Source organism: Colius striatus, chromosome 19 (genome assembly GCF_028858725.1).
Source record: "Colius striatus isolate bColStr4 chromosome 19, bColStr4.1.hap1, whole genome shotgun sequence".
In the NCBI taxonomy this organism is placed as follows: Eukaryota; Metazoa; Chordata; class Aves; order Coliiformes; family Coliidae; genus Colius; species Colius striatus.
The window spans coordinates 10,271,761-10,296,919 of NC_084777.1; the positions used below are offsets into that span (position 1 = coordinate 10,271,761).

At 48.2% G+C, this 25,159-nt stretch overlaps 1 non-coding gene across 1 annotated transcript; it reads left to right on the forward strand.

Annotated features, from left to right (window-relative positions):
• The first annotated feature begins 824 nt into the window (after window positions 1-824).
• Window positions 825-897, forward strand: TRNAT-AGU (transfer RNA threonine (anticodon AGU)). Its single transcript has one exon. It is a non-coding gene; the product is annotated as a tRNA-Thr (tRNA).
• Window positions 898-25,159: the final 24,262 nt, after the last annotated feature.

Sequence of the window (25,159 nt, forward strand, 5' to 3'; positions counted from 1 at the left end):
AGACACCATGCAGCTGGCATGGCCTGAGGCAAAGGATCACGTCCATGGCTGTAGGCCTGTAGGCCTCGGCACACCCTGTAGGCCTTAGGGCTTGGCAGAACTGGGAGAAGAAGGTGGTCCAAGAGCCAGGAAAAGAGAGAGAAAGCAGCATGGGTGGCAGTAATGATGCCAAATGCATTGTTAACAATATTCAGACTATTCCTGTCCTTTCCATGTCTTTATTTCCCGGGGGAACTAGGTTCCCTTCCAACACCCCCTTCTAACAACCTTCCATGAAGAGTGAAAATGCACAGAAGATTACCTCCAAAGTTCAGACATGAGATAATATTTTAGAAATGTGAAAGTGGACACACTAGCCATAGTGTCCAAAGCCCATCCTGGGCTCCCAAGAGAAAAACTGTTGGATTTGAAGAGCCAGAAAAAGGCAAAACCACAGCTGCTCTTTAAAGGAAAGCAGTGGGATATATAGAGCTACTTTTCAGAAGCTTCATTTCCTTCTTTGATGAATTGGTGCAACAACTATGAAGGGATAATCAATGCTGCTTGTTTGTAGGCTTTCCAAACTCCTTGGCTGAGAAAGGGAACCTGTGTATAACTCTCGGTGTCCTTGCAGGGATGAGCTGAAGGAGAGTGAAATCAAGGTTTGGGTTGAGCTGATGTGTGGTTAGTTCTGTGGCTCTGATATTTGTGTTAGTGCTATTTGAAGGACAACAGAGAATCCTTGGAGCAGCATAATCTAGGGAGATCAGTTCTATTTCACTCCAGAAATAAGACAAAATGATTATATCAAGTGTTTGGAAAGGATAAAGCAGCCCAAATTCAAGGGCTCCATAGCTCAGGGGTTAGAGCACTGGTCTAGTAAACCAGGGGTCGTGAGTTCAAATCTCACTGGAGCCTGGGGGTTCTGGATCTCCTGTGGATCAATACTTCATCTTTCTGGGTGTTTTCTCAAAATGAAGCTGATGTCGTTTTTTGGGGCACCTCCCCCAGCCCAGGTGAAATAGAGATTTCATATAGCACCCAGTGATAGGCAATGAGAAACAAAGCAGTGATGGTCAGGCCAAAGAGTACCATGAAATACTTTTCAGGTGTAGCAATTGGAGATAGAAAATACTTAATGGTGGGATTTAAAGCCCTTTGAACCCCTCAGACATTATGAAGCTCATTGATGAACAAACCTATGGCTGCTACATATTTACAGTCAGATGTGGTCCCTGACTTCATTCTTTGGCAGGACAAACAAATTCTGCCTCCAGAGCTCAATAATTACACAGTTGGCTGAAAAAATGATAAATACAGTTTGTGGAGGAATAGTAACATTGGTCTCCTTCAGAGTTCTGTTGGGAGGGTGAAGAGTAATCATGTTGAAGAAAGAAAAAGCTAGGAACTCATGTGTTTTGCATCCTGAGTTCCATGGACTGCATTCCAGATTCATGAGTTTCATACTCAGTTTCATACTCTGCCTTTGCACATTTCCCTTTCTTTTTCATTCATTTTCCAACAGACTTTATACTTTGTTCCATCAGAATGATCCAGTGATGGAAAAGGACATTCTGAATTTGAAAAGGGCCTTTTCCATTTGACATAAAGAAGGCTCAAAAGCCTGAAACATCTTTGTCTTGTGGAGGTGGGCACTGGGTGCCAGGAGGAACATGGTTCCCTTGGCACCTCTCTTCAGCCTGTTCCCTTCCAGCTCTTTTCCCCAAACAGAGAGCATGTTACAGCTTTGGTGGGTTGATGTGTCTTCTCCTCATGAGAAGTGACTGCTAGGAACTTCCTGACTTACAGAGGAAAGTATCCCAGAAAGGCTAAAGAAACAGAAGTCATCAGGGTTCCCATCAAACTGCAGCCTAACAAACCAGCACAAGTTACTGTTACTGTAACCCAACATGCTGGAAAATGGGCAGATGTGTTCTACTCTTAAGTGACTTTGCTTCTAGACTGTTGTGGTTCTGTCTGTTCACCTGCCCCTTGTTTCAGCTTATCTTTTCATTTTGCTTCCACATCACACTGCTGTGAAACATCCAAAAAGATCTTTGTGGTTCAAGTTCACTAATTCAACCAGGCTCGTGGTTTCAGTGGAGCTGAGCCTGGTGGTGGTGGAAATGATCCTTTGAAAAATGAATGTCTTGCATCTCTATGCAAAAGTGACAAATGTTCAGCTCAGGTTTTACTGAACCCCTAATCTACACAGTACCTCTACCCAGCAACTCTGCTGCAATGCACTGCACCAAATATGCTGATGCTACTTGTTCAATGTGGGCCTGATGCAAAGGCCACTTTTAAGAGTGGGCCTCGAATCCTGTCCTGGCTTTGGATCAATCATCCATCAGCTTTTCCTCTGCTGAAAACAGGGTTTGCCAAAGACAGAGCTCGACAAGATGGGCCAAAAGGGCAAAGTTGTTAATATCTGTATTCTGAACATATTCATCTGGAGTCTTGTGTCCAGTGCTGGGCTCCCCAGCTGCAGAGGGACAGGGAACTGCTGGAGAGAGGCCAGTGCAGGGCCAGCAAGATGCTGAGGGGACTGGAGCATCTTCCTTGTGAGGAAAGGCTGTGGGACCTGGGGCTGTTCAGCCTGGAGAAGAGAAGGCTGAGAGGGGATCTCATTAATAGTCACAAATATCTCACTGGTGGGTGTCAGGAGGTTGGGGCAGCACTTCTTTCTGTTGTATCCAGTGACAGGACAAGGGCTGATGGGATGAAGCTGGAGCACAAAAAGCTCCATGTAGACATGAGGAAAAGCTGTTTCAGTGTTTCAGTGAGGGAGCCCTGGCCCAGGCTGCCCAGGGAGGGGCTGGAGGCTCCTTCCTTGGAGCTCTTCAAGACCCACCTGGACACATTCCTGTGTGACCTGATCTAGGTGGGAGCTGCTTCTGCAGGGGGTTGGACTGGATGAGCTCTGCAGGTCCCTTCCACCCCCTACCATTCTATGAAGTCCATGTCAGTGCGGGAGGAAGGAAGAGATCTGCTTCATCCTTGACACCTGTGAAATGCAAATGCTGCTTATGGGTTCAGAGATGCAGGAAAGGGTGTGTGTTGCTCTTCAAAGTCAGGACCTGCCCTAACCCAGATCCAGGCAGAGTTCTATTGCTTTGTTTAGAGAGATTTAAAGGTATCTTCCTGTCAATCCTAGAAAAGTTGTTCTTCATATTTTTGTGAAAACTTCAGAATCCAATTTCTCTGTTTAAAAACCACCTGAGCTGCTGTGCATTTCTCTGGCTGCTTTTCATTCCTGGCTCTGCCTCCAAGGGCTGCATCAGGACAGGGAAATCATTGATACTGGTGTAAACACCACTGGACTCTGTGGCCCAGCAGCCTGGACCGTGGAGGTGCCCGTGGCCATGCCCTGAATGCAAGGACCATCTCAGCACAGCTGCATTCCTGCCTCCTGTTCAGTTCCAGCAAAGGCCACATATGTGATAACTAATCCATTTCTGAAGGCATTTGGGAAACAAACAATAAGTCATTTAATCCAGAGAGGGAAACTTTGAGCAAGACACAAAATATTTCCATCCTTAAAGAGCTTTCAGATTTAGAAACACAATTTAGGCTGAGGCTGAGCTCTAGGACACAAAAGGATCAAATGGCAGCCTTGTGGCCTCAACCCACAGGAAAAATGCCTAATAAAATCAGCAGGGCTGCAGAAACCAGAGCAGGGGCAAAAAATCACCCAAATGTATCTATTTTCCAGCTCTCCCATAATGAATGTGCTCAATCCCTTATTTCCAAATAGGTACTGTGGTTTCAACAGTCATGTTTTTAAAACAAATATGAAATGTTTTGCTTGCATCCTAGAGAAAGAATAACTGCAGTTGTCAAAGGCTTCTGCTTGGCAGCCCCAGTCTGCATCGTTCCCCTACCCCTGCAGTGTCCTCTTGCACCAGAAGGGAACTTCTGAACTTGAACTACAAAGTAAATCACTAAACATCAAAGGAGTCATTTTTTTCCCAGCAGCCTAAGCAACAGGAGGGGAAATCCCATGAGAGGTCAGCAAGTGCAGGAGCAGCTTACAGAGGAGCTGGATAGCACAGAGACTGCATGAGCCAAGAGCTCCCATCCTGTACTCTGTCAGTGAAATGTCTTTGTCAAAGTTCATCAGCATCCTGTGTTGTGTGAACACTTGTGTGTACCCATGTGTGTTTTTATCAGTCTTTTAAGTCCCTTGTTGCTCCAAATGTATCTTCTGTTTCCAAAAGTAGGAGGTAATGACTTTAGGTCTGCTTTCTCCTCCACTCTGGAGAGCTTATGATATACCTGTTGATTGCCTCTCCTCTCCCCTACCTGTTAGGGAAACAGTTCATTCCCTGTGCTGTGAGCCTAGTTAGAGAGCTCAGTTGCTCTAATGATGCTCATCTATTTACAGCTTTTGATCATCTATTTCATGACAAAGACTTTCTACAAGATGCTCCTTGATTCTGGCAAGTCCATAATGATTTTTCCCTTCCTGTGTTATTGAAAGTAGCTTTTGTGCTCACAGAAATGACTGTAATAAAGGCCATTTCATGTGTTCAGAGTAAATGACAGGGACTTAAATAGGTTTTTGATGAAAGCTTAGAATTTCTCTTTGTTTTCCTTCAATGCTTTTCAATCTTCTGGGTCAGATGAGCCTGGTTTACTCTACAACTTCTAAGAGCAGGACAGGGACAGAGTAAAATGATCTCAGTGCTGTACAGCCTTGTCCATTGCTAACAGAGCAGCTCAGTCTTCTGCCAGAGTCTCTGATGATGGCACATTGCAAGCAGCAGAAGGGTAAAATCTGGAGATGGCACTGGCTGTGCTTAATTTGCTCATTCCATAACTGTCTCTCACCAGATACGAAAATCTAATTATCTGATTTTGTTGGTATAGGTACAACTGGCCTGATGAAATTGTCTCCCACACTTGTCTCTACCACCATAGCTACAACTACATTTCTATTGCCACTGTGGACTGAAGTGCACAACTGCATCATTTTTACTCCAGAGGAAGATCTCCATGTTTTGTCTGTTTTCTACAATCATTTGAATCTGAAGGATAACTTTTCTCTCCTTGTATCTCCAGGTGAAAACGCTGGTGGCCTGTCTTGTCTGTCATGCCATTGGGGGTACATGAAAGCAGAGGGAGAAGTCTTTCTCTTTGCTTTCTGTAGGCCAAGGCTCAGATTTATCACAATCTCCACCTTTGTGGGGAAAAACAAGACAGAGGAGTCGAGTTTTGAAGCCACAGCCATAGCCTTGATCTCTGCCAAACTGAGTGGGGCCTCATTGAACAGTGGTCTGTGGGAAGCTTTTAGTCAAGCTTTGGGTTCACACTTCTGTGGTTGGCCTCTTCTCACTTGGTCACAGCTGCATCTGGAGCTTCTTCACAGCTGAGGCTTTCAGCAGTTCTCTGGTGGGCTCCAGCTTTGGTCAGCCTGTAGCCCTACACCACATCTCTGCCTTTCCCCTTTCCTCATTTCCCAGCCTTCACCTTTTGCTTTCTTGCTTTGTCTCTCCTTTCTGAGCACTCCCAGTTGCTGACCCATGCATCTCCATGCACTTCTAGGTGCCAGATGGGACTTCCCCAGGCATCCCAGCAGCCAGAAGACGATGCTTGGAACCACTCTTCATGCACAGAACCATTTCTCCACTGTCAGTGAGATGTGTCTGGGACCACCAGGAGGCATTAGTCCTCCACCAAGGGCAAGCACTTGCTGGGAAAGCCTTACATGACTGTGCATCTCCTGAAGTCATGTCCCCTCTTGATTATAGTCTCCAGCAGTGCTTTTCAACTTAGCCACAGTTACAGAAGAAATGGAGCACTAGCACCAGCATCAAACCTCGTGTCTGGAAAGTCTAGCACAGTTTGATCTGGCCTCTCTTGCATTGTCAGCTCTGGGGCTCTGTCTGTTACCATGAGAGGGCAGCACCTGGGCTTTCTGGGAGAGTTCCTGGGGATTGAGTTTCCAGCAAAGATGCATCAGGCTGCCTGGGAAAACTCATCAAACTTCCACAGAATCCTTCTTTTTCTGCAAGTCTAAGGCCCAGTTACTCAGCTGATGGGTCCAAACAGAACCCTTCACACAGCTTTTGTTCACAGTTGAGCTGTTGTGCTTCTTTGTGTAATGTTTTACAAAAGGATCTCAAATTGCCAAGAGATTCTCCTCCTCCTGCTGAGGATGGAGGTGGATTGCATTTTGTTTTCTCAGCTGTTGCAACCAAAGCATTTCAAGGATTTGTGGGGACTGGGGAGGGATTATGAGTCCAAGTCTCCAGCCAGACCTTTGGGTTTTCAATACACCCACAGCTGCCATTCCCCACCTCAGCCCCCAGTAACAAACCCAAATGATGTGTCCCACAGCACGATTAGGGAGCCTTGTATTTGCCACCTTTCTTGATCCAGCTTTATGTTTCCTTTCTCAGAAAGGCAGAACTGCTTTTATTTTACCTGGTGTGTCTCCTCCCTCTGCAGCAGCAGGAGCAGCAGCAGGATCCAATTTGCAGAGAACCAGCACAGTACTGAATAGCTCAGTGAATGCTGTCGTGCAGAGAAAGCTTTCCTGCAGCTCAGCACAAACAAGCTGCTCTCTACATCTGTGTGTTTCTGGCTGGAAAGCAAAACAGCAATTCCAGTGGACACTATACATCACATGGATGTCCACCTGAATGCTTCCAGGAGGTGGCACATTCACTTTTGAGGAAAACCATGTTCTAGGAGTTACTGGGTTTGTTTGTAGAGGTAGTTTTGCTGAGAACCATACAGGAACTTCCTGATTCAAATACAATTGAATGTGACTGTGCAGCTGCATCAATGCTGCTGGAAAACAGCATCATTATATTCCATTCATGGGCACATCAGCAAAGGATCCAGCCTATGTTCAAAGCTGAGTCCAAGTTCATCCTACACCAAGGTGTGAATGTGAGGGACTGAGAAGTTACAGGATTAGTTTCAAGGAATTCACTGGGAAATTCACAGACTTAGCATAAACAAAAGGGGATGAATATCCCCAAAGAGAACAGAATGAACCTTTTCAGATGGTTTCATGGGCTTTTAATCCCAATAACTGGTAGTCTCAGTTGATTTTGGAATGAACACTCAGGACCATAACAAAGCTGTTGGGTTTTCCTAAGCACCATCTGAAATGTTAGATCCTCTGCTGATTTGTGCTGGCCCCATAGTCAAATGTGATATTCCCTTTGGCATTTCAAAGTGTTAATAAAGTCCAGAGACAACCTTGACTCTTGTTTTATATTTCATGGAACACTAATGGCAAATTCAGCCCCTTGGCCCCAGCCAAGCAGATGGCCAAAATACAACCTTGGCTCCAGTTCAAACCCTTTTATAGCCTCAGCTGGCACACACCATCACAACTCTAGACACTACAGTTATTTCCCTGCTTGGCTAAGTGTAAATACTGTATATTCTGAGCCTTTACCCAAGGTAAATTCTATCCTCATTGCAGTCCTTAGTCCAATCCTGGATCTAGTCCAGACCCTGAACATTGGCCAGAATCTCTTCTACACCAGAACCATCCCTGATTCAAGTTACACCTTTTTCCATGCTAGATACTGCTGTGCCCCACAGGTCCATTTGTGCCCTACACCATTTGATTTGATGCTGCTGTTGTACCTCTAAGCTTGCAATCAAGTGGAAGATGTCTCCACTGGAGAGTTATTGGTGGAACTCAGGTAGAACTCCTCCTGTCTTGGTGGACATTCATTATTGCTTTTCCACAGGCACTGGGACAAGGTCATGGTGCTTCTTCAAGGTGAGAGGAATGAGAGCTGAAATCATATATTAGGATAATAACCAAGGCTTTATGTCCTTTCCATCTGGCCTCACTAATTTAAGCTACACTCTGTTCTCTAGCTTCTAATTTGTCCTGTACCATATTTTTCTCTTGTACTCCTCTGGGGCTTCCAACCATTTAGTTTCATCAGGGTCTCAGAAGCAGAGAATTAATCAAACACTGAAGTAGTGACTCATACTAGAAATTGCTGCTTTTACACACTTCCTACCTAGAATACAAACAAGATCTTCCTGGGATCTCATGTTGGTGTCAAAACCAAAGGTCATGAGCTGGCTACTACCTTAAGCTTCAAGCAGAGACATTCAGCTTATTTTCTGCAAATCAAAGGCAGGAACATAGCTTTTGGTGCCCAAGGCAAAGCAGAAGCAAATGGCACTCAGCTGGCATCCACCACTGTTTCCTTCTCACCTGGGCAGATGCTGCTCACCCCATACACAGAGAGGCAGTTTGGCACTAAAGCAGCCTGAGCCTCAGGGAATGTAAGGCAATAAGCAACCCAAGGACAGATGTTAGCAGGGTGAAGTTGGTTAGCAGGCTGTCTGCAGAGCATTACACAAGCATTTAGGAATTGAGGTGCTGATTCAGAGGCTTGTATCAAATACCCAAGGCTGTAAAATCACATAGAGGTGACTGGCAACAGGTTGTTGCACTTGAGGATCTTGGACATGAACTTGCACCAAAGAGCAAGCCCAGCTTTGGGGTTGGTTCAGCTTAAGAATGGAGAAGTGAAAAGATTTGTGAGCAATACATAGGAAAACATTTGTCCAGTAACTCCACAGTGCCCACAGGGTTTTTCTCTTCATTTTGTTGGAATGTGACTCTTGAGCAGAGTGTCCTCAAGACCACAGATTGCTCAGGCACTTGGCATTTCATTCACACACCTTCAGTCTACCTCTCCCACCACGTTCCCAGCTCATAGCAAATGCTAAGCTAAAGATCTCCAGGGCTTCCAGGATGACAGGGGTGGACTGTGCACCTCTTGCTTCCCCACAAGCTCCTTGTTGGGGTCCTGGAGTAAAGAGCATCACATGGGGAAACCAAATACAGCAGGACTGTGTGTTTCACACCATGGGACAAGCTGAGTGTAACTAAGCTGTATAGAGCAAGAAAACCAGAAGCAAAACTGTTTCACTGAGCAAATCCAAAGTTGTCTTGGTTTTGAGCATCTGCATGTGGCAGGAGGTCTGTGGGAGCTGAAGCAGGTTCTGCAGCAGCCACCAAGACACAAAACATGCAGCACACTGAGGTCAACACTCACAGAATAACCAAGTCAGCCCTTCCCAGCCACTGTTCAGGAAAGTATTTAAACTGCTTCAATCCTGTCACAGCAGTAAAGGGATTCCCCAAGAAGCTCAGCTGTCTTCAGAAAAAGGTCCAGCTACCTAATCTGTTATGAGAGAGGCACCCATGGGGAAATCCTGTCCAAGGCTATGGAGGGGGCAGTGGGAGCAGGGCAAAGCAGCCCCATATCTTTTCAAAATAAGCATAAACATTGCTGCTCCCTTCCCCTGAGAACAGGGAGATGGAAACAATGAGACATCCTAAAAGTTTCTGGCCACACATGGCAGCTTGCAGGGATCTCAGTAGAGAAGTGAGAGGTGAGTGAAGAAAAGCTGCTACAGAGCCAGGACAGGGGATGCAGAAGCTCAGGGGCAGTGAGAGAGGCAGCAAAGGCTTTGGGTGATATGCCCAGTCATGAGTCAGGTACCTGGAAGCCTCATTTCCTGGCATTACAGCCTGAAAACCCTCTTGCATGTGTTTCCAGCTGCTCAACAATTCAGGGTGATGCAGCCACCTGCCCTCCTTCCCCACATTGTGTTGGGCAGCGGATGGACAACGTCACTGGGGGAGAATTCCTTAGCCAGCAAGAAAATGCCATTAGTTCATTTACAAGCTGCTGTGCACTTACAAAGGCTGAATAATGGGTGGAAAAGAATTCTCCAGGTGCATCCTGAAGGCCAAGAGATGTGCTAGAGTCAGGCATGGGTGGCAAGAGCTGGTCACATGGAGTGCTGAAGTAATTGTGCAGGGGGAGCTCAGTGGGACTAGCACTCAGATTTTAGCAGAGGTTGCTGCTCTTGAGGCTTAGCCAGGGGAAGGGCTGGGGGAGATTGCCATGCTGTGAACCTGGAAGTTTGACTAGAGCCCTCCAGAGGTCCTTCCCAGCCTTGGGCATTCAGTGGTGCTGTGATTCACTGGTGCAAATTCACTGGCAGGAAGGACACAGGAGCTGTGTTGTTGTGACAGTGCACCATCATCTCCTGGATTTACTCCAGGGTTTCAGTGTATGCTCAGACAGCACTAAGCCATTTACCAAATGAGCCCACAAACCACCCACACACCCCATTGAATTTTATCTTTCATTTAGAAACCTATTGCCAAATGCATGTTTCTTCTGACACAAATGACTGGAGCATGAGCAGATCACTTCTACAACCCATCTTCCACTGAACTGAAAAGCCTCTAGATGTGCCCATAGCATCCAATATCAGCTCAGGTCGAGGGAGGTTCTGCTCCCCATCTGCTCTGCCCTGGTGAGATCTCCTCTGGAGTCCTGTGTCCAGTTGTGGTTCTCCAGAGTGACAGACAACTTCTGGAGAGTCCCACACAGGGCTACCAAGATGCCAGGGGCACTGGAGCATCTTCCTGCTGAGGAAAGACTGTGGGACCTGGGGCTGTTCAGCCTGGAGAAGGCTGAGGGGAAGCTTCATCAACACTTGTAAGCACCTAAAGAGTGGGTGTCAGGAGGATGGGCTGACACATTTTTCTGTAGCACCCATTGTCAGGACAAGAGGTAATGGATGTAAGCTGGGACACAAACAGTTCCACTGCAACAGGAGGAGCAAGTCCTTTGGTGCTGAGGTGAGGGAGCCCTGGCCCAGGCTGCCCAGGGAGGGTGTGGAGGCTCCTGCTCAGGAGGTTTCCAACCCCACCTGGACACGTTCCTGTGCCCCCTGAGCCAGGGGAACCTGCTTTAGCAGGGGTTGGGCTGGAGCAGCTCTGCAGGTCCCTTCCAACCCCAACCATTCCATGATTCTATGATTCCTGCCTACTCTTCTTGCAGTTTGGCTCTAAACACTCCTACCCTCTCTTCCTATGCAATTTTGGTCTCTTTTGCTCTCTTCTCCATCCCTGCAGAAGAGTCAGCAGCTGCCATGGAGAGCTGCAGAAGGGCAGAAGCTTTCCATCAGCAATACACTGACTGACTGGCCCTGCAGTCACCCCACTGTGATTGCACTGGCAAATCCTTCCTCACTAACACTGTCAACAGCATCAGCACATTGCATGGCAGCTGCCAGCCATGGCCCCAACCCTCCCCATTGAGGCACAAGGAAACATGTCCAACAGCTGCAAAGGGGTCAGACAGAGGGTACCTCAGGGCCCTGGGAGATCCCAGCCTCATGTATCAGTGCCAAACAAGATTAGTGTCAGTTGACACTTCAACTGTTTTTCTTGGGTACCCATGAAAGTCACTTTGTTCTGTGCACTTGGGGCCCACTCCTGCCCCTCACCATCACACCAGGCTCCCTGCCCCACCAGTCCCAGCACAATCAGCACCCTCCTTGCAGACAGGAGGGAAATTGGAGGCTGGGGATCTCAGTAATGATCTCAGGGATGTTTACAAATCCATAAAGGGTGGGTGTGAGGAGGATGGAGCCAGGCTGTGCTCAGGGATGGCCAATGACAGGACAAGGGGCAACAGGCACAAGCTGGAACAGAAGAGGTTCCAAAGAAACACAAGGAAAAGCTTCTTCCCTGTTGAGGTGAGGGAGCCCTGGCAGGGGCTGCCCAGATGGGCTGTGGAGTCTCTTTCTCCTTCTCCCAACCCAGCTGGATGAGTCCCTGTGTGCCCTGCTCTAGGTGGTGCTGCTCTGGCAGGGGGGTTGCACTGGATGAGCTCTGCAGGTCCCTTCCAGTCCTTGAGATTCTGTGATTGTGTGATTCTGGGATGCTTGCTTTCCCTCCATCCCTTCCCAGCAATGCACCTCCTCCCCCTCAGAACACTGTGACTGGGGAGGATGGAAGGTTGCTGTGCTGTCCATGGGGAGAGGAAGCAGTGGGAGAAGGGAATTGCTCAGAGTGATCTTTCTTCTCTGAAACAAAGTCAACTAGTAAAGAGGAATAACAGGGAGAGAGATATTGGCCACATGCACAGCTCCTTTTATAAGACTGCAGTGAGGTATCAGATGGGATTTTGATGCCTCTCCAGATCACAGTGTTAAGAAAGAGCTGAGTGGCTTTGCCAGGCACTGCCACAAGCACAGTTTTAGGAGGGGAAGAGCTTTCTCTGAGCAATTCCACAAGAGAGAAAGAAGCACAAAAAGAGCAAATGGTCTGGCACCAGCTTTTCCTATTTACATTCATGTGTTCTGGAAGTAACAGAGATCCTGGAAGCTGGAAAGCTTCAAAAATGCAGCTGCCAAGGCTGATGTTTTCCTGCAGTGTTTGAACTTTTACTCCAGACGTCACAGAATTACACGAGGTTCCTCCTTTTTGCTTAATAAAACTTCTCACAATGGAGAAAGAACCTTCCACAGGAAATATGACATAGGCAGGACTCTGAAAATATCAAAACTGGATGGTAAAGAAAAACCCAGGATCTATTCTGTGAAGAGATGACACGATACTAAAGCCAAAGACATGGGGGAAGGTGTCCTGGTTCTCAGACATGCCATGGTTGGCACAGGGGACACCAGCAGCATTTGCACCTTCACACTACGACCTTGAAGTTCACTTGTCAGAAAGAAGAAAGATTTTTGCTCAGTTTCTTTGCTTTTTCTTCATAGCAGATGTTTCATATCTTTAAAAACACCAGTTTGAGGACTGTGTCCATCATACTCACAGCTGTGTGTTGGGGGTCTCTAGGATATACTGATGCTCCTTGCTCTGGATGTCGGGCAGAACTCCCTCGTGCCCCCAAGGGGACAACAGTCATCTCTATGAAACTGAGCAAGAAAGAAGCCTGAGCATTGCACCTCTCTCCTCCCAGCTCTTCCTCAAGGCTCACTCCAGCTCTTCTGAGCTCTCCCCCAGGTTCTGAAAGCCTCCACTTCTGATGACTCCAAGCTGGAGATGACCCAAAGCAGGTCACGATGTGCCAGTCGGGACCCGCTGTCACAAACACAAGGTCTGGCATTTACAGCTGACCGAGTCCACCTGACTCTGCAAGGGAGCTGTGACATTCTGGCCTGAGGCCCAGCCTGACTCTGCAGGGCTTGTGCTGCTCAAGCCACAGCCCTGCAACCTCTCCATCCTAAAGTGCTGGACCACGTGTTTCCCTTTAGCACCGAAGGTATGAGGCAGCAGCACTGAGAGCCCTTCAAACCCCCACCCTGCTGATCCAGGACTTCAGAACAATTCCCTGGAGGCACTTCACCAAACAACAATGAAAAGCAAATAGAGGGCAGCTGCAGCTAGGACAAGGTGTCCTGTGCTGGAAAAAAAGCAGGCTTAGGAGGAATTGAGGAGGTATCAGGAGTGGTATCTCTTCATCTGAGATTCCTAAGCTCAAATGAAGCAAGCAGGGAAATGAGTGACATTCCACAGCATGGAACCACCTTTTGATCCTGCTTGTCACCTCTGTTTTCTCCTGTGTTCAGCTGGCAGCCAAGCCTTTCCTCACCTTCAGCAGCTTTTGGCAGTGGTGCCTTCCCAGCTCTGCTCTGCAGACTCCTGCTCTGGTAAGGGGGTTGCACTGGATGATCTTTCAAGGTCCTTTCCAACCCTTAAGACTCTGTGATCCTGTGACACAGGGCAGGAGGGAGCTGCAGAACCTCTGCAGGGTGACAGACAGCCTCTGTTCCCCATTGCCCTCTCCTGCCCAGGCTGCCACAAGCTCCAGCCCTGCCTGAGACATTGGGCAAACACACATCTGTGTGTCTCTGCATAGAAACAGTCTGACTTGCTCTCACACCCAGGCACAGAAAAAATGAGAAGGAATAGCTGAAGAGCAGAGTTGAACAAAAGCAGGAAAACACAGAAACCAGGAGGCACCAGAGAGCAGCCCCCCACCATGGCTGTGAGCTTTGACATTGGTTTAGGCCCATCAGGAAACAAAAGACCAGGATTAGCCTCAAGTACCAAAGCCCTGAGGATTGCCAAAGGGTAGGGAGAGCTGAATTGCCACTTAAGGTGCAGGACAAAACAGAGCAGGGAGAAAACAGAGAGTAATTTAATGCATCACCAGCTAAAGCATAACCTTAAAACCCCAAAATACAACAAACATAAACCAACAGAGTGGTACAATGATGAAGAGTCCAACCACCCCTTTCAGACCACTTTCTCCCCACATCTCCCCTCTTCCCAGGCTCAGAGCCCTGATCCCGGGGATTTTACCTCGTTCCCCCCTGAATGGCCCAGACAGTCAGTCTGTTCCCGATGGCTTCTGCCCTTTGTCCCTCCTCAGGGCAGGTGGCTCTGTACCCATCCTCCCTGCAAGCCCGAGGGGTCCCTCACACACACACAGCCCTGCCCGGGCTGCTCCCACACGCATTTACCCCACAGGCCGCAGCTCCTCGCTGCCTCTCGCGTGGGGCTGCTCTGGGCCCGCAGGCTCCAGCACGGCCTGGGCCATGGCCCCTCCTCACACAGTCCCTCACCCGTCCAGGCTCAGTCACAGGGAGCTGCTGGGAACTCTCAGCCCTGCCATGGCCCTCCATGGGCTGCATTCTCACCACAGCTTGCAGAGGGGTCTCTGCTCTGGTGCTCCTCCTTCCTTCCTCCTCCTCTGGCTGTGGGCTCCACATGGCCACCTCCATCTTGCATCACTCTCCTGCCAGCACTTCAAACTCCCATCCCTAAATAGTGCTGGCAGAGGCACCACATTGGCCCAGCTGGGCTGGAGGTGGGTCTGAACCCAGGAGCTGGGGGAGAGTCCACAAGCTCTTTCCCAGGTCTTCACTGCAACCCCCTCCCCCTGTTACCAAGCAAAAGCCTCTCCTTGCTAAACCATGACACAGAACTGCATTAAATACCTCCCCACGGTGTCTGTGGGTGGTGTTCTTCATGATCCCTTCTTAGGAGAAATGAGAGCAAGACAAACAATTGAAACCTGCAGCTCCAAAAAATGATTTCAACTAATTGCAGGATGTTGGGGGGGTTTTCTCTCTCTCAAAACAAAAAAATCAGGTCAGCAGCAAATGGCAGTTCTGTGTCTTCCTTTTGCTGTTTGGCATATCCCACCCTGACAGAGAGCAAACAGCTCAGATGTGGGTGAAGAGCAGCAGCACCCACAAGCAGCCCCTACCTAATGCATTGCAGCTGCTGGGGGTTTCACTGTAAGCATCTCCATCACTTCACTTTAAGCATCTCCATCACTTCACTGTGAGCATCCCCATCACTTCACTGTGAGCATCTCCATCACTTCACTGTAAGCATCTCCATCACTTCACTGTGAGCATCCCCATCACTTCACTGTGAGCATCCCCATCACTTCACTGTGAGCATCCCCATCACTTCACTGTGAGCATCTCCATCACTTCACTGTAAGCATCCCCATCACTTCACTGTGAGCATCCCCATCACTTCACTGTAAGCATCCCCATCCCCAGGCTGCTGGGGGCTGTCAAGAGTGAGTACCAAGAGTGTTTTCTCTTTCAAACAGTGACATGGTGCATATTAATGCAGTGGAAAGGCCACAGATACGACCTCAATGAGGTGCTGAGGCTGGTGATCTCTGTGATATTTGTAGGTCAGTGAAGTGGGAGTCAGGGAGGCTTTGAAGGAGGGTCATAACTTCCACTCTAGCAAATCTGTCAGAAAATCAACATAATAAATGGCATTTCACTTCTTAAACCTCCTCCTGCCTCTGCTGTAACCCCACATTGCTGTCCTGCCTGGGGAGATCCCATCCCACTGAGCCCCCCTCAGCTGCAGGGCACCTGGGTCAGCCAGGGAAGGGAGGGAGGGAAGTGTGAGGGACCCTTCCTGGCAAAGGCAGAAGTTTAGAGAGATTTGGACATCTCTCTATGCAGGGGTTGACAAGACCCACCATTAACCATCACAGGGGCTGACATGAACCCTCAACCAACCACAGCTGCAGCAGCTATAAAAAGTCCTGAAAACAGGTTCATTTTGTGTACTAAAGAGATTTCCATGTGTAACTCCAGCATTGGCATGGTCTCACATGCTTGTGGGAGAGCTCACCTCCACATCCCTCCCCTGGCACCAGATGAACACAGGGACATTCATTTTAAGCCTCAAAGCCAAACTGAAACTCTCCACGTCTTTCCCTGCCTGTGTGCAACATCCACCTCAAAAATAAGCTTCCTCCTTTGCTATTTTCCTTTCATGTACTGAATTTAGGTTAGAGCAAGGTTAGAGTTGACATTATGACTAGACTTGTATCTCAGGATTAGGGATTACAGTTGGAGTTAATCTGAGTTAGGAGAAAGCTTTGAGTTTAGCCCTGAGCTGTAATTAGCAATGGGACGTTTTTAAGGTTAAAACACACCATTAGGGCTTTTGTTTGTGTATGTTTAGATGAGTTTGGGGTTAAATCCACAGTGATGACTGAGATCAAAGATTTAGGTTTTGAATTTCAAGCAATAGCTGCTGTTGGGTTGGAAGTAAATTGTGAATCATTAGAAGGATTGGACTGGCATTAACATCAGACATGAGTAAGCATTGCATTAGAGTAGATCACACTTCAGGATAATCTAGGGGTGATTTAGGAGTTCACTTTGGATCTAATTGTAATTAGGATTAGTATTTGATATAGCCACTGTGCTTCCTCATCAGGGGACATGTGAGAATTTGCATCAGTGTCTCATACTCTCTGCAGCTGCATTTCCAGTTGATGCCACTGTTTTGGTGCTTACCCTGAGGGTGGGTGAGCCCAGCCCCTTACCTTTCAGTCTGTGGCACAGGATCACCCTAATCCACATGCTCACACAGAGGGATGCTGCTGCCTTACCCCTTTAGCAGAATATCCCCAGCTGGAGTGTTCTTTGCCCATGCAATCCCAATGGTGGGAGACAACTAGACATGAGAAGGACCTTGGTTTCCAGCCTAACTCCTAACCAAGTGTAGGAGCTCCTGAGAGCTGCTCCCCACCCCATCACTTATGGGCAGTGGTCCTCAGAGAGCAGATGACATGCACATGAAACTGGGAGTTGTTTCCTATGGAAACCAAAAGAGACACCCAAGCCAAATAACCAACTTTATGCACACCTAAAATTCATGGTTTAAAACCAGGAGCTGCTGGCTGTTCCTGTAGAGACAGGCTCACAGACATGAAACCCCTGATGCCACCAGGCCAAAAGCAGCTTGGGGTTATGGCAGATGTCAGCTCCCAAATACAGATGCTGTTTTGGTTGCAGTTCATGTTTTTGTTCTATGGGGCACATGAAGCATAAATGAAGTGTGGCTTTGTTTAGAGCACATTGACACTTGCCCAGGTTTCCAGCCATTCAGCACAGATCAAGGGAAATATCTGACCATTTAAATCTGTTTTGCATTCTGTGCCTAAGCCTTTATGACTAAACCCAATGATAGTTGGTTTTATTGGTTGGATAGTTGGTTACTCCCAATGGAAGTAACTCTCTTCAGTATACAACTATAAATTCCCTGTGTGAAAACACCCTCGTGATGTTTAGTCAGTGCTGCTTTATTCAGCTGCAGTAAGAGCAAAGCAGACTCAGTAGGCTGTTTATTAACACAGATGCTGTTTTTCATACTTTACAGGATGCACTTTCTGTCAGAATGTGTAAAATATTAATCAAACAAACAGAAAACAGAACAGAAAGTACAACTTGAAATGAAGGTGATTTCACAGCAACACTAAATCCATAATGGTGCATTCTCCATCTTTTCTTCTGTCAACTGTGCCACCTAAATGCTTCATTTACAGCAAGTTTGCTTTTGTTTTGGTATTCCTTGACATTCGCTTGTCCTGGTTTCATTGAAATGAGAACAAAGGAGAGAAAGTCTCTGTGAATAATAATGTTAAGCAATTAGCCAGTAGAAATCAAAATACATGCAATTAAAGTGTGTGACAATTCACATGCACCAGAGGAAAGAGCTACACTTCAGTACAGTATTTAAACCAGTGGATTTCATATACCACTTGGCAGACACAGTGCATAGACTGCAGTTCTTGCAGTGGGAAGGAAATATGGGGTGGGAAGTTGTCTGTGTTATGCATTGCTGCCATCTCCCCCATATCTCATCATATCCTCATAATAGGTGTGATGGAGAGAAGCTGAGGGAATGGGGGTGTTGAGCCTGGAGAAGAAGAGGCTGAGGGGAGACAGCAGCACTCTCTGACACTCCCTGACAGGAGGCTGCAGGGAGCTGGAGGTCAGGCTCTCTTGCAAGTAATGAGTGACAAGACAAGAGGAAATGAGCTCAAGTTGCCCCAGGGGAGCTTGAGATTGGAGCTGAGGCAGAACTGTTTCCCTGAGAGGGGTTGACACCCCAGAGAGCTGGGGGAGTGCCCAGCCCTGGAGGGATCCCAAAGCCATGGGAGCTGAGATGCTGAGGCCATGGGTTAGTGCTGGGCTGGGCAGGGTGAGGGCAGGGCTGGGACTTGGGGTTGGATTCCCTGAGCTTAAAAGGTCTTTTCCAACCATAATGATTCTGTGATCTCACCACCCAGACTGCCCTGGGACCACATCCATCTGTCCAAGGGAAAGTCACTCATGGTAGATTGGTTTCCACCAGAAATGAGTACTAATGAACACACAGTCTGTGCTTTGTGCTTGCCTGTTGTCAGACCTCCCCAAGTACTTACATTGGATCCACTGGGTAATTTCAACTGGATGTGACAGGAGAAAAGCAAGTCAGAGTTTCTGGGTTTGTTCAGTCTTAGGAGAATTAGCAGCTGATGGAGGGAGTAAATCCAAACTGAGTCCCCCTCTGAAGGAATGGCAGCCGTGCTCAGCACTGCACAAGTGAAGGACTGATCCCTACCTCTGACTCCTGATGAAAACCACTTAAAAGTGGGCAGGAAAAGACAAAGATAAGCAGGAGCTGAGCAGTGAGATCAGCCTTGCCATGGCATAAAACCCCAGCCCATGAGATGGTGAGAAAAGGGATGAAAAGAAGGCAAACCCCCAAAGCAGTGGGACAGAAAGAAAGAGGTTGGGTAGAGGCAAGCAGAAGCAGAAAGCAAAAGTGGATAGATCAGAGCCTGGAGCTGTGAGCAAGCAGTTCCCTCTGGCAAATAATGGCCAGAATGATCTAATGGGTCTTTTCCAGCTGAGCCTTTGAGGCTCCACAAGCCACTGGAGCCACTTGACGTAATTCATTGGAGCAGAAACATTCCACAAATAGCTTTCCAAAATAAAACTACTGACTTCATGCAACTTCTTCTTAAATCAGGAGTGAAGGCATGGGGACAATTTTCAGAGCAGCCCCAGAGGGAGCAGAGTTAATATCAGGCTGGTTTATTGCCACACAAAGAGGAGGGTTTTTTCCTGCCTTTATTTATACTCTTAACTAGAACTGGATTCTGTTCCTGGGGGGAAAGGGCAAGGACAAGTTTATTTTATGCAAAAAGCAGTCTCCTTTTCCATTGCAAAAGCTGTGTCCTGGAACAGGATGGGATCATTTCTCTCACTTTTTCTTGGTAGTCTTTAACTTTTGGTCCAGTTCCTTTGCTGTAAGCAACGTGCAGGTGCCAGGGGTTTGTGAGGAGCCACTTTTGCCTGGTAACGGGGAAGGGGATGCAGCTCAGGCTCAGTAAAGAGTTCTTGGACTTTCCCCTGCCTCTGGGGTTTGGTTGAACCCACCTCAGGCTTGGCTGGGCCAATCTCTGCCTGCACTAGTTAAGGAAGGGAATTTGAAGTCCATAGAAGGAGGTGGAAGGGAAGGGCAAGGTGGAGGCAACCATATGGACACTGCAGCCATGAAAGGAGACCCTGAGCTGGAGCAAGGGAGGGCAGGTGAGGAGCACTTCTCAGGAGTGAGAGAAGCAGCAAGAGACATCAGGAGAGGACTGCCTGCACCCCCCATTCCCTGCCCTTGGCACTGCTTATGGGGGCAGGAGGTAATGACACCGAGCTCAGGGCTCTGAGCCAGGGAGGAGAGAAGGGGTGGGGGAAAGGGGATCTTAAAGGGCTCCTTGCACTTCATTCACCCTACTCTGTATTATTTGTCTGTTGCATATTTCTGATTGTTCTGTGTTAGCTGGAGGCAGATTCAATCAAGCTTCCTTGTCTCCCCAAGCTGAGTAGCCTGCTCTGTTTTGTCCAGGACCACAAGCAGCAGTTAACCCTCCCTGTCCTTTGAGAGTTCCAAAGTCTGTGGTACTTAAGTCTAACCATGGCCTTTTGTCCCTGGGTGAACCTAAACCATAACAGCAGGGCAGTGTGTCTGAGGTAGTGAGAGCAGTGGCTTATACCCTGCACTCCCTGGTACTGATGTTGCTTCCTACCAGAGAGCTCAGATCCAGAGGCAGAAGCCATCTAACTTCTCTCACAGATGAACCACCTCCCCAGGTCCACCCTGAGCACTGCAGGATCCCTGTGACTATTTTCTTTCCCCAGGCTCCTCTGCTGTTTGAGACCTTGCTTGGAGATCACTCAGCAGCAGCTCTTTGGGGAGGAAACCTGCTTTTTGTACAATTAGTTGAAGATTTTCACCTGAGTGTGAGTGTTGAGCACCAGCTCACCTCTTGCTGCAGTACAGGACATGGAGGGCTCTCTAAAAGAGTCCCCAAAGCCTACCCAGAGAAAAGAAGGGGGAGAAAGTTAGGGTGTGGTAGGACAGAGTGGCTTGGGAGGACCTCATACCCACCAAGACAACATGTCCAAGGGCCACCTAGACCAGACCAGCAAGAATCTAGCATTAGCCTGCATGGTCTTTGTAAGCTGTTGAGGATGTGAAGTTGTGAGCTGCAAATACTAGCCCAGAGATCAAAGAATGGTCCCTTTGGCTCTGTTTCAACTGGTCAGGGCTTCTTCTCCCAGGAGAGGTGTTCCCAAACTGTGTGTCCTCTATTCTCTCTTCCCACACTCTTCTGACAGACTTTCTTCTGAGTCAATCTCAGAGGGCTCCTGGACATTTTTAGAGGCTTTTCCCTAAGCTTCTCTGAAGGGGAAGCAGGTCACTTCTGAAATAGTGGTGACCTGGGTGGGAAATTACTGTGGGGCTCCTGGTGTTCCCAGAGTAGAAGACAAAGGCTGGCATTTGCCAGCAAGATGTGCAGCCCTGGTTCCCAAGTCACCCTGCCAGGACCAAAGACACAGCAGCCAGCTCTGAGGAGTGATGGATAAAGAACTGTAAGAGGAGGTAAAAACTGAGTGACCCTTTACTGCAATCACCTGGTAGCCTTCCAAAATCAACTCTGCCTGCCACAGGTCTTGCTGCTCATTTCTTATATGAGCACCTGGCCCAGGAAGACAGACCAAAGTAGATCAACCAAGGGTTTCACCTGCTGAGCACACAGCCTTGTGCAGCTCTGTCCTGAAGTTTTGAGCAGCCTGGAGATGTTTCCTATCACTCCTGGAAGAGTGATGGCATTATGGATGTAGGCAGGAAAGCTCCCAAGGTTGGAGACCCTAGTAAAGAAGTGGGAGAAAAGAAGACAGTAACTGTGTGGGCTCCAGGGTCAGGACAAGCTGAATAGGGTGAAGATCTTTTGTTTCAGCTTCCAACTCAGGATGGCCCCAAACCAGGAGCAGAACCAGGAAAAGGAACACTCTGTTCTTGAACCTTTTCTTTCTCTTGTTCCCTGAGCCTGGGCTATGGGCCATTATGAGACAAGGTACCAGTCTGGAAAAGAAACTCCCTGCATTTTCTTTGACTCAAGCCTATCATGCAATTGTCCATCATGCAGCAGCTCTGCAAAAGGACCAGCACTGCTTTGGGAGCAGGGAATAGGAAGGAGCATTGGAAAGGCTCTCAGTACTTGCAGGTGGTTCTTGCAAACTCTCTGCTTTTGTTATTAAGTCTCAGACCTGAACAAAGTAGCTGAGACTGCCCTGGCCTCCCTGCCAGCCCCAGGGTGCTCATCAATCCCAGGCTTTGCCATTAATGATGGTGTAGACACATCAGAGTGGCTGTTCCTCACTCTGCTCAGAAAGACCTGAGAGTGGTGACCTTTGGTGCTCTGGTGTCCATCATCCCACCCTGCTTTCCCCCAGATACCAGCTGACAGGGAGTGGGTGTAGCTTGTGAGCAGCACATAATGGATCCCCCAAAGCACTGGATGGATGTCAGGAGCTGTGTTTGCTCTGCCAGGCCCTGCAAAAGCTCATCCTACAATTAAACACTGTTAGCTGTTGACAGGCCAGCTGGAAGGAGTCACTTTTAAATGCTGCTGGAAGATCCCCATAGCTGAAGTGCTGAGATCACTTCCCAATGATTTCTGCAGCTTTTGGCAGGGCTGGTGCAGCAGCTCTCTCTGGGTTGGCCCATGCTCATGTTCCTCTCCTAAGGGCTGCAACCAACCAGACAACAGCACATGGAGCATCTGATGAGCTTTGCACCTCTCCTGTTGCCCAAAGTCATTCAAAATCTAGAGTGTTGCTTTGCTGATGAGATAGCAAGGAAAAAAATGCCCAAGGGGATTGTATTGGTAGCTGGAAAGTCAGACCTAAGAGTGGTGGAGGGATGAGAGGATGAAGGGGTTCACTGGAGCAGCCATGAGCCTGCAGCTGCCTCATGGTCAATGCAGAAGCAATCACAGACAAGCTTCCTAAATCTACCTCAGAAAATAAAAGCATGAGTTAAAATGCTCTTTGTGACTCATCCTTCAACTGTCTCTGATGAACAGGGCTCTGGACCCACCTGAACAGGGCTGGAGCCTCACTCTGTCCTCAGTCAGGGCTGTAAGGTTTCAGTTAGTCTCTAACAGCTAGATCTACAGCTCCAAACATCCTCTTATTCCCTGCCCTAGAAATAGCTAGGAAGTAAAGTTTCAAGGAGCAATAGTATTTTCTCCCACCAGAGCAATATTCTTACCCCAAAAAGTAACATTTTAGCTTTTTAATCCTCCCCCAAACTGAACCACAGCCCTGAATGCTAAACACAAGGGCATATCAGGACCTTGTCCTGATAACAAGTGACTGAACTCAGTGCTCAACAGGATGCATTGCCTGCATTAAAAACATTTCTCCCTCTGCAAGTTTGGTTGTACATTTCATGGCTGGATGCAGAAGTGATGACGTGGCTCTATTTGTGTCCCATCAGCACAGCTGGATCCCCATTCCTTTCAGCTGTAAATATCCATTAGAAAGAACATCTGTGGCATGGAACTCAAAACATCCTGACCATAAATAGCTGCAGGAGGGGAAGCTTGTCAGACCAACAGGATCAGAGAATCCCAGCATGGTGGGGGTTGGAAGGGAGCTTTAGAGCTCATGCAGTCCATCCCCCCTGTAGAAGCACCAGATCAGGTCACACAGCACATAATGGATCCCACCTAGATCAGGTCACACAGCACATAATGGATCCCACCTACATCAGGTCACACAGCAATGTGTCCAGGTGGGTCTTGAAGAGCTCCAAGGAACTGTGTGGAAAAATAACAGGAGCCAAAAAGAAGCAAGGGATTTCAAGGAAAGGCAGGGGATTGAGAAGGGTTAAGGTTGGTTAAAGTTGGAGCTGGGGGCCACCACGCTGCCAGAAAGCTGCAGCCTAGTTGCCATTATTGAAACCTAGTGGGATGAATCCCATGAGTGGAGAGAGTGTGGCTAGTGATGGCTACAGGCTGTTCAGGAGAGGGGCAGAGACACCTTCCACATCAAGAAATGGATAGAGTGTGAAGAGCTGGCCCTGAAGAATAGCCACAAGCAGGTTGAAAGCTTATGGGTAAGAGACTGAGCCAACAAAAGGAACCTTGTGGCTGGTGTCTAGTGCAGGGCCACCCCCTTGAGGGGGGATTATTACATCTCTGGTTTTTGACAGCTCTGATTTCATCTCTTCTTTCTATTGTATCTAACAGCACAAGGGGTGATGGCATGAAGCTGGAACACAAAAGGTTCCATCTAAACATAAGGACAAACTGTTTCAGTGTTGGAGTGAGGGAGCCCTGGCCCAGGCTGCCCAGGGAGGGGCTGGAGGCTCCTTCTTGGAGCTCTTCAAGACCCACCTGGACACGTTCCTGTGTGACCTGATCTAGGTGAGACCTGCTTCTGCAGGACTAGATGATCTCTGAAGGTCCCTTCCAAGCCCCACCATGCTGTGATACCATGATTCCATAGTTTGTTTAGTTTCTGGGTCAGCACCATGCTGGAGCCCACAGCCACAGAAAGCCCCTTCTTTGGAACTGACTGGCAAAAGGAGTGCAAATAGCTTGGAGAGCCCTGTGCTGGGTGGCAGTGGGCTGCCCTGGGACCAGGCAGTGGCACAGGGGGAATCTGTGGAGCAGCACTTTGCATTTCACTTACTGTAAACATTTGGATTTAGGAAAACTCACAGTAAATATTTGCTTTAACTTTCCACTGGTCAGTGTTTACTCCTTCTGTCAATAAACCCTGATGTTCATTTTAGCAGAAGTCAGTCCTTGTTTGAACAACATGGATTCTCCTCTCAAACAGGCATCTGTGTGAACAGGAGACAGAACAGTCAGTCCAGTAAAATCTGGGCTTCCCTCAACAGCCAGGCTGGCAAAGCAAAGGTGGCCATTTGTAGAGAAAACTCTCTGGAAAACACAATGAACTTGAGCTTTGATCCCAGATGAGCAAAACTCCAAGTACCCTCTGTCCCCTTTCACTGCTGCAAACCAAACTGTGCCATGAGGGATGCTCCTCTGGAGCCTTCCCAGCCTTTACTGCAGACTCAGGCTGCAGATGAGAAAGATAAAGGTGACCTTTGATACCCCTGAGAGGGGAACCATCCTTCCCAGGGTTGCCTGATGACCACAGTTCTGATCCAGGGGATGGTGCCTCCTTTGGCTTGTGGTGCCCATGGCTGCAGACTTGTGCCAGCTTCAGCTGACAGCACACTCTTAAAGTCTGGGTGCTATCACAGAAAAGCTGCCCAGGAGGAGCTTCTGGAGGTCCCTACACACTGCTCAGAACACTTGTTCATTGCTACCTCTCTAGGAAAGGTCAGCCATGGCTTTGCCTTGCCCCATCCTGAAGATCCAGCAGTGCAGTGCCCCTTCCCTTGTGCCATGTGAGAGGCTTCTTGACACAGCCACGTTGATCCAAGGAGCCAAGCCACCCAGGGAGATGTTTCTACTCCTGTGATCCTGAGCTCACCCAGGGCCAGAGGCACCCAAGGGCTTGTGCCAGGGTAAAGCAGGAACAGGTTTCTGTGGATGGGAGAGGACCACAGCAGCCCCAGTGCAGACCAGTTTACACTTCTGCAGTAGTCACATTAACAGATCCATCAGGTGCTCAAACAGATGGCAGCAGAGGGATGTCTGCACAAGGCTGCATTGATGGCCAGATTTGTAACAATGACTTTGGAGGAACAGTGCCCTACATCCTGAAGGTC